Below are 9529 nucleotides of genomic sequence, written 5' to 3' on the forward strand. Positions count from 1 at the left end.
TTAGGGGCTAACGTTGGGGCTAACTTTTCACCCAAAAGTTTGTGCAAAAGTTTGAGGCTAACTTTTGGTCCAACTTTTTGCTTACTGGTTCATTTTCACTTATTCCATTGTCCTCTCTTTACTCCTAGCCATTCCTTCTTGCTTCAACCTTTCTCCAAGCTTTCTTCACCTATCATTAATCAACCAAACACATCAAAGCTATGCTTAAAATCATGAGATATTTATTTTATCATAATATGTGACAATTATAGCATAAAACCTCATGAAATAGCATGAATTCATACATGGTCGATTCAATCAAAGGAAGCATGAAAATTTACCCAAATTAGCTTACTTGTAGCTCAAGAAAGTGCATAATTCAATTGAAAACAAAAGAAAAAGGCTAGTGAAACTAGGCTAAGATGACTTGTCATCAGGCATAAAAGGAAAGCATAATAAATGTGCAAGAATAATAAATCTACCAACTACCAATTGCAAGAAAAGTAAATTCACAACTCAAATCAACAATAAAAGAACATCAAACATCAAATTGTATTAAAGAGATCCAAATTCAACATGAGCATTTAAGAACACAAAAGAGACATGAAAGTAAAATTAACAAAATAACCAAGAAGAATTGCAAGGAATTGTAGAGAAAACAAGATAAAATCAAGAAATTAAGCTTAAATCTAAGATGTAATCAACCCTAGGAACCCTAATTCTAAAGAGAAGATGGAGCTTCTCTCTCTAGAAACTAAACTACATGATGACAAGCTACAACTAAGTGCTCCTCCTTTGCTCAATCTTCAATTCTGCATCAAATAATCTCAGAAACGAGTTGGATTTGGGGTTGGGCGGTTAAGAAATCGCCCCTAGCGATTTCACTTTAAGTGGGTCACGTGCCAAACGTCACGGTGCGCATTGCTGGCAAAACCTCTACTCACGCGTATGCCTGAGTGACGCGTGCGCGTGACTTGTAGATCTTCAATGCACGCGTATGCGTGCATGACGTGTGCGCGTGGCCCTCAGATCTCCAATTGCTCATTTCTTCATGAATTCTCCACTTGCATGCTTTCCTCTTCATTTCTTCCATCCAATACTTGCCTTATGAACCTGAAATCACTCAACAACACACATCAAGGCATCGAATGGAATTATAGTGAATTAAAATCACTAATTTAAGGGCCTAAAAAGCATGTGTTTACACTTAAGCACAAATTAAGGGAGAATTACAAAACCATGCTATTTCATTGAATAAATGTGAGAAAAGGTGATAAAATCCCCCAAAATAAGCACAAGATAAACCACAAAATTGGGATTTATCACTTAGTTAGTTTAATTCTCAGTTTTTGTGCTAAGTGTTGGATGATTGAGTTGATTTATTGATTTTGTTGAGAAGTTGTTGCTGAATCATTGATATTGTTATTGCTATCATTGTTGGATATCTTTGTTGAGGTTATGAATTGTTGCTTGGCATTGAGTTCTTCATGTTCAATTTAGCACACACCAAGTACTCATAATATTGCCTTTGAGAATGCTTGTTAGATTTCTAAATTGCATGTTTGATCACCATGTAATTTGATTTCATTATCTATAGATAGGCAATTTGTATGTAGTTGATGCATTTTTTGATAGGTGATGTTTGTTATGATTGATTTTTATTAAAGTCACCTATTTGATGCATTAACATTGAGAATTGTGAAATTGGATCATAAGTTTGCCTAACAACACTTTTTGAGCTTTTCAAGTTTTGTGGACTATGTTTGTCATGTTTTCCACTTCATGTCAATTAGGTGTTGCTTCATTATCGAATTCACAATTCCTTGATTCTTGCTTGAATACTTTCATGCCTTTTTATTGCTTGTTTGTTTATCTTAACCTACAAGTTTCCTTTAAAGTATTTCAAGCACATTAGGATGAGTGAAGTGCATGTTATTTTGCATACTTGTGACCTAGTTATCCATGGTAGTGTATGTGTGTTCTAAATCATGCAGAACTTAGAATATATACACTTGTTTTTTTCATGTCACAAACTCATTCACTCACCTCATTCTAGTGAATACTACCTCATTCCAACATTCTTTGCTTCCTTGTTTTTGCATTCACTCACCTCACTATCTTGTTGTCTATTTTCCATGGATGAGTCACTATATGCAACAAGGAAAGCAGGAGGAAGAGCATGCAGCAACCAATTGTTCCACCAGCTGAAGGTGACAATCCGAAGTCACTTCACCCCCTAGCTCACCTTTGAGTGCATGGAGGACCGTGCAAATCCTTAAGTGTGGGGAGGTCGTCACCGATCGGCAATCTTAGGTGACATACTTTAATCCTAACACTTTCATCTTCTTTTTGAACTCTTAGTTGCATTTTTTCTTTTCTTGGTTTGTATATATGTTAGTACTTTAATTACATTCTCTCTTAGTTTATTGTATTTCTTTACATATACATAATAAGCTTAGTCAATTTAATGAAATTTTCCAAGAGAAACATTCTTGATAGGGCATTGACATCTAGTACACGAAATCGTGATCGCACACTTTTCACACAACTCCGTGCAGCTGACCAGCAAGTGCACTGGGTCGTCCGAGTAATACCTTACGTGAGTAAGGGTCGATCCCACGGAGATTGTCGGCTTGAAGCAAGCTATGGTCATCTTGTAAATCTCAGTCAGGCGGATTCAAATGGTAATGGAGATTTGATAATTAAAAGATAAATAAAACATAAAATAGGATAGAGATACTTATGCAATTCATTTGGTAGGAATTTCAGATAAGCGTATGGAGATGCTTTGTTCCTTCTGAATTTCTGCTTTCCTATTGCCTTCATCCAATCATTCATACTCCTTTCCATGGCAAGCTGTATGTTGAGGGATCACCGTTGTCAATGGCTACCATCTGTCCTCTCAGTGAAAATGGTCCAAATGCGCTATCACCGCACGGCTAATCATCTGTCGGTTCTCACTCATGTTGGAATAGGATCCATTGATCCTTTTGCGTCTGTCACTACACCCAACACTCGCGAGTTTGAAGCTCGTCACAATCATCCCATCCCAGATCCTACTCGGAATGCCACAGACAAGGTTTAGACATTCCAGATCTCAAGAATGCTACCAATTGATTCTAGCTTATACCACGAAGACTCTGATCTCACGGAATGGAGGGCTCTGTTGTCAGGAGAGGCAACCATGCGTCGTGAACCAGGAGGCTAAGAGATACACACTCAAGCTATTGTAAATAGAATGGAGGTGGTTGTCAGGCACGCGTTCATAGGTGAGAATGGTGATGAGTGTCACGGATCATCACATTCATCAGGTTGAAGTGCGAGCGAATATCTTGGAATAAGAATAAGCTTGAATTGAATAGAAAAATAATAGTACTTTGCATTAATTCATGTGGAAGCGCAGAGCTCCACACCTTAATCTATGAGGTGTAGAAACTCCACCGTTGAAAATACATAAGAACAAGGTCCAGGCAAGGCCGAATGGCCAGCCCCCAAATGATCTAAAGATGAACTCCAGATGAAAATACAATAGTAAAAGGTCCTATTTATAAAGAACTAGTAGCCTAGGGTTTACATAAATGAGTAAATGATGCAGAAATCCACTTCTGGGGCCCACTTGGTGTGTGCTTGGGCTGAGCATTGAAGCTTTATCGTTCTTGGGCTGTTCCTGGAGTTAAACGCCAGCTTTGGTGCCAGTTTGGGCGTTTAACTCCAATTCTGGTGCCAGTTTGGGCGTTTTACGCCAGAATTTTTATGCTGACTTGGAACGCCAGTTTGGGCCATCAAATCTCGGGCAAAGTATGAACTATCATATATTGCTGGAAAGCCCAGGAGGTCTACTTTCCAACGCAATTGAGAGCGTGCCAATGGGGCTTCTGTAACCCCAGAAAATCCACTTCGAGTACAGGGAGGTCAGAATCCAACAGCATCTGCAGTCCGTTTTCAGCCTCTGAATCAGATTTTTGCTCAAGTCCCTCAATTTCAACCAGAAAATACCTGAAATCATAGAAAAACACACAAACTCATAGTAAAGTCTAGAAATGTGATTTTTGAATAAAAACTAATAAAAATATAATAGAAATTAACTAAAATAAACTAAAAACATACTAAAAACAATGCCAAAAAGCGTATAAATTATCCGCTCAGCACAACACCAAACTTAAATTGTTGCTTGTCCCCATGCAACTTAAAACAAAATAGGATAAAAAGAAGAGAATATAAAATAAATTTCGAAAACATCTATGAAGATCAATCTTAATTAGATGAGCGGCGCTATTAGCTTTTTGCTTCTGAACAGTTTTGGCATCTCACTTTATCCTTTGAAGTTCAGAATGTTTGGCATCTATAGGAATTCAGAATTGAGATAGTGTTATTGATTCTCCTAGTTCATTATGTTGATTCTTGAACACAGTTACTTTATGAGTCTTGGCCATGACCTTAAGCATTTTGTTTTCCAGTATTACCACCGGATACATAAATGCCATAGACACATAACTGGGTGAACCTTTTCAGATTGTGACTCAGCTTTGCTAAAGTCCCCAATTAGAGGTGTCCAGAGCTCTTAAGCACACTCTTTTTGCTTTGGACCATGACTTTAACCGCTCAGTCTCAAGCTTTTCACTTGACACCTTCACGCCACAAGCACATGGTTAGGGACAGCTTGGTTTAGCCACTTAGGCCAGGATCTTATTCCTGTGGGCCCTTCTATCCATTAATGCTCAAAGCCTTGGGTCCTTTTTACCCTTGCCTTTTGGTTTAAAGGGTTATTGGCTTTTTCTGCTTGCTTTTTCTTTTTGTTTTATTTTTTTCTTTTTCGCCCTTTTTTTTTTTGTTTTTTGTTTTTTTTTTTTTGCAAGCTTTTGCTTTTCACTGCTTTTTCTTGCTTCAAGAATCAATTTTATGATTTTTCAGATCATCAATAACATTTCTCCTTTTTCATTATTCTTTCAAGAGCCAAGAATTTTATCATTCATAAACAACAATATCAAAAATATGCACTATTCAAGCATTCATTCATAAAATAAAAGTATTGCCACCACATCAAAATAATTAAGCTGTTTTAAAATTCGAAATTCATGTACTTCTTTTTCTTTTTCAATTAAGACATTTTTCATTTTAGAAAGGTGAAGGATTCATAGGACATTCATAGCTTTAAGGCATAGACACTTAGACACTAGTGATCATGTAGTAAGACACAAACATAAATAAAACATAAAGCATAATTTTCGAAAAACAGAAAATTAAGAACAAGGAAATTAAAGAACGGGTCCACCTTAGTGATGGCGGCTTGTTCTTCCTCTTGAAGATCTTATGGAGTGCTTGAGCTCCTCAATGTCTCTTCCTTGCCTTTGTTGCTCCTCCCTCATGGCTCTTTGGTCTTCTCTAATTTCATGGAGGAGGATGGAATGCTCTTGGTGCTCCACCCTTAGTTGTCCCATATTGGAACTTAATTCTCCTAGGGAGGTGTTGATTTGCTCCCAATAGTTTTGTGGAGGAAAGTGCATCCCTTGAGGCATCTCAGGGATTTCATGATGACGAATTTCCTCATGCTCTTGTTGAGGTCCATGAGTGGGCTCTCTTGTTTGCTCCATCCTTTTCTTAGTGATGGGCTTATCCTCATCAATAAGGATGTCTTCCTCTATGTCAATTCCAGCTGAATTGCAGAGGTGACGAATGAGATGAGGGAAGGCTAACCTTGCCAAAGTAGAGGACTTTTCCGCCACCTTGTACAGTTCTAGGGATATAACCTCATGAACTTCTACTTCCTCTCCAATCATGATGCTATGGATCATGATAGCCCGGTCTATAGTAACTTCAGACCTGTTGCTAGTAGGAATGATTGAGCGTTGGATGAACTCCAACCATCCCCTAGCCACTGGCTTGAGGTCAAGCCTTCTTAGTTGAACCGGCTTCCCTCTTGAATCTCTCTTCCATTGAGCGCCTTCCACATAAATGTCCATAAGGACTTGGTCTAACCTTTGATCAAAGTTGACCCTTCTAGTGTAGGGGTGTGCATCTCCTTGCATCATTGGCAAGTTGAATGCCAACCTTACATTTTCCGGACTGAAATTCTAAGTATTTCCCCCAGACCATTGTAAGTCAATTCTTTGGGTCCGGGTTAACACTTTGATCATGGTTTTTGGTGATCCATGCATTAGCATAGAACTCTTGAACCATTAAGATCCCAACTTGTTGAATAGGGTTGGTGAGAATTTCCCAACCTCTTCTTTGAATCTCATGTCGGATCTCTGGATATTTGCTCGTTTTGAGCTTAAAGGGGACCTCGGGGATCACCTTTTTCTTTGCCACAACTTCATAGAAGTGGTCTTGATGCACCTTTGAGATGAATCTCTCTATCTCCCATGACTCGGAGGTGGAAGCAATTGCCTTCCCTTTTTTCTTTCTAGAGGTTTCTCCTGCCTTTGGTGCCATAAATGGTTATGGAAAAACAAAAAGCTTTAGCTTTTCCCACACCAAACTTAGAATGGTTGCTTGTCCTCGAGCAAAAGAAGAAAGAAAAGAGTAGAAGAAGAAGAAATGGGGAAGATGGAGGGAGGTGTAGGTTTGGCCAAGTTAGAGAGAAGTGTGTATGTTTGTATGAAAATGAAGGTGGTGAAGAGGGGTATTTATAGGGTAAGAGAGAGAGAGTTTTCGGTCATGTGTGGGTAGGTTTGGGAGGAAAGTAATTTGAATTTGAATGGTGAGGTAAGTAGGGTTTTATGATGGATGGATGTGAGTGGTGAAGAGAGTATGGAGAAGGGGGTAAGATTTGATAGGTGAAGGGTGTTAGGGAAAGAGGTATTGAGGTGATTGGTCAAGGGTGTATGGAGAAGAGTGTTATGGAAAGGTGTGTAGAAGAGAGAGAAGAAGAGAGAGAGAGTTGAGGTAGGTGGGGATCCTGAGGTGTCAAGGATTTCTCATCCCTGCACCATGTTGGCGTGTAAACGCCCATTTGAGTGCCAATTCTGGCGTTAAACGCTAGGTTGCTGCCCATTTCTGGTGTTTAACGCCAGCTTTTCTCCCCTTTCTGGCGTTAAACGCCAACTTTTTTCCCTTTTCTGGCGTTAAACACCAACTTGGTGCCCTTTTCTGGCGTTAAACGCCCAGAATGGTGCTAGACTGGGCGTTTAACACCCATTCTGCTACTTTTACTGGCGTTTAAACGCCAGTAAGCTCCTCCTCTAGGGTGTGCTATTTTTAATGTTGTTTTTGAATGTGCTTTGATTTTTGTAGTTGTTTTTGTGACTCCACAAGATCATCAACCTAAAGAAAACATAAAATAACAATAGGAAATAAATAGATAAATATAATTAAATAACATTGGGTTGCCTCCCAATAAGCGCTTCTTTAATGTCAATAGCTTAACAGTGAGCTCTTAGAGAGTCTCACAGAGATTCGGAGCTTAGTGTTGGCCTCCCAACACCAAACTTAGAGTTTGAATGTGGGGGCTCTGTTTGACTCTGTATTGAGAAAAGCTTTTCATGCTTCCTCTCCATGGTTACAGAGGGAGATTCTTGAGCCTTAAACACAAGGTAGTCCTCATTCACTTGAAGGACCAACTCTCCTCTGTCAACATCAATCACAGCTTTTGCTGTGGCTAGGAAGGGTCTGCCAAGGATGATGGATTCATCCCTATTCTTCCCAGTGTCCAGGATCATGAAGTCAGCAGGGATGTAGAGGCTTTTAACCTTCACCAAAACATCCTCTACAAGTTCACAAGCCTGTTTCCTTGAATTTTCTGCCATCTCCAGTGAGATTCTTGCAGCTTGCACCTCAAGGATCCCCAGTTTCTCCATTACAGAGAGTGGCATGAGGTTTATACTTGACCCCAGGTCACATAGTGCCTTTTCAAGGGTCATGGTGCCTATGGTACAAGGTATTGAGAACTTTCCAGGATCTTACTTCTTCTGAGGTAATGTCTGCCTAATCAAGTCATCCAGTTCTTTGGTGAGCAAGGGGGGTTCATCCTCCCAAGTCTCATTACCAAATAACTTGGCATTTAGCTTCATGATTGATCCAAGGTACTTAGTAACTTGCTCTTCAGTAACATTTTCATCCTCTTCAGAGGAAGAATACACATCAGAGCTCATGAATGGCAGAAGTAGATACAGTGGAATCTCTATGGTCTCCCTATGAGCCTCAGATTCCCATGGTTCCTCAAAGGGGAACTTCTTTTCGTTCAGAGGACATCCCATGAGATTTTTCTCGCTGGGAATTACATCCTCCTCACTCTCTCCAGGTTCGGCCATGTTGGTCTTGGTTATGGCCTTGCACTCTCTCTTGGGATTTTCTTCTGTATTGCTTGGGAGAGTGCTAGAAGGAGTTTCAGTAATTCTCTTACTCAGCTGACCCACTTGTGCCTCCAAATTTCTAATAGAGGACCTTGTTTCAGTCATGAAACTTTGAGTGATCTTAGTCAGATCAGAGATTATGGTTTCTAAGTCAGAGTGGCTCTGCTTAGAATTCTCTGTCTGTTGCTGAGAAGATGATGGAAAAGGTTTGCTATTGCCAAACCTATTTCTCCCACCATTACTATTGTTGAAGCTTTGTTGTGGCCTCTGTTGGTCCTTCCATGAGAAATTTGGATGATTTCTCCATGAAGGATTATAGGCGTTTCCATAGGGTTCTCCCATGTAATTCACCTCTTCCATTGCTGGGTTCTCAGGATCATAAGCTTCTCCTTCAGATGAAGCTTCTTTAGTACTGCCTGTTTCTGATTGCATTCCAGACAGACTCTGAGAAATTATATTGACCTGCTGAGTCAATATTTTATTCTGAGCCAATATGGCATTCAAAGTGTCAATCTCAAGAACTCTTTTCTTCTAAGTTGTCCCATTATTCACAGGATTTCTTTCAGAAGTGTACATGAATTGGTTATTTGCAACCATTTCAATGAGTTCCTAGGCTTCTTCAGGCATCTTCTTCAGATGAAGAGATCCACCTGCAGAGTTGTCCAATGACATCTTGGACAGTTCAGACAGACCATCATAGAATATGCATATGATGCTCCATTCTGAAAGCATGCCAGAAGGACACCTTCTGATCAATTGCTTGTATCTTTCCCAAGCTTCATAGAGGGATTCGCCTTCCTTCTGTCTGAAGGTCTGGACTTCCACTCTAAGCTTACTCAATTTTTGAGGTGGAAAGAACTTTGCCAAGAAGGCATTGACCAGCTTTTCCTAAGAGTTCAGGCTTTCTTTAGGTTGTGAGTCCAACCATGTCCTAACTCTGTCTCTTACAGCAAAAGGGAAGAGCATAAGTCTATAGACCTCGGGGTCAACCCCATGGGTCTTAACAGTGTCACAGATTTGCAAGAATTTAGCTAAAAACTGATGAGGATCTTCCAATGGAAGTCCATGATACTTGCAATTCTGCTGCATTAGAAAAACTAATTGAGGCTTAAGCTCAAAGTTGTTTGCTCTAATGGCAGGAATAGAGATGCTTCTCCCACAGAAGTCAGAAGAATGTGCAATGAAGTCACCAAGCATCTTCCTTACATTGTTGGCATTGTTGTCATTTTCGGCTGCCATGAAAATTTCTGTTAGGTCCT

At 39.8% G+C, this 9529-nt stretch overlaps 1 non-coding gene across 1 annotated transcript; it reads left to right on the top strand.

Moving 5' to 3' along the window:
• Nucleotides 1-9000: 9000 nt before the first annotated feature.
• On the top strand, nt 9001-9104 carry LOC112746075 (small nucleolar RNA R71). Its single transcript, XR_003173975.1, has one exon. It is a non-coding gene; the product is annotated as a small nucleolar RNA R71 (small nucleolar RNA).
• The last annotated feature ends 425 nt before the right edge of the window (nt 9105-9529 follow it).

The sequence above is a fragment of the Arachis hypogaea genome, chromosome 14 (assembly GCF_003086295.3).
Source record: "Arachis hypogaea cultivar Tifrunner chromosome 14, arahy.Tifrunner.gnm2.J5K5, whole genome shotgun sequence".
NCBI classification, from domain to species: Eukaryota; Viridiplantae; Streptophyta; class Magnoliopsida; order Fabales; family Fabaceae; genus Arachis; species Arachis hypogaea.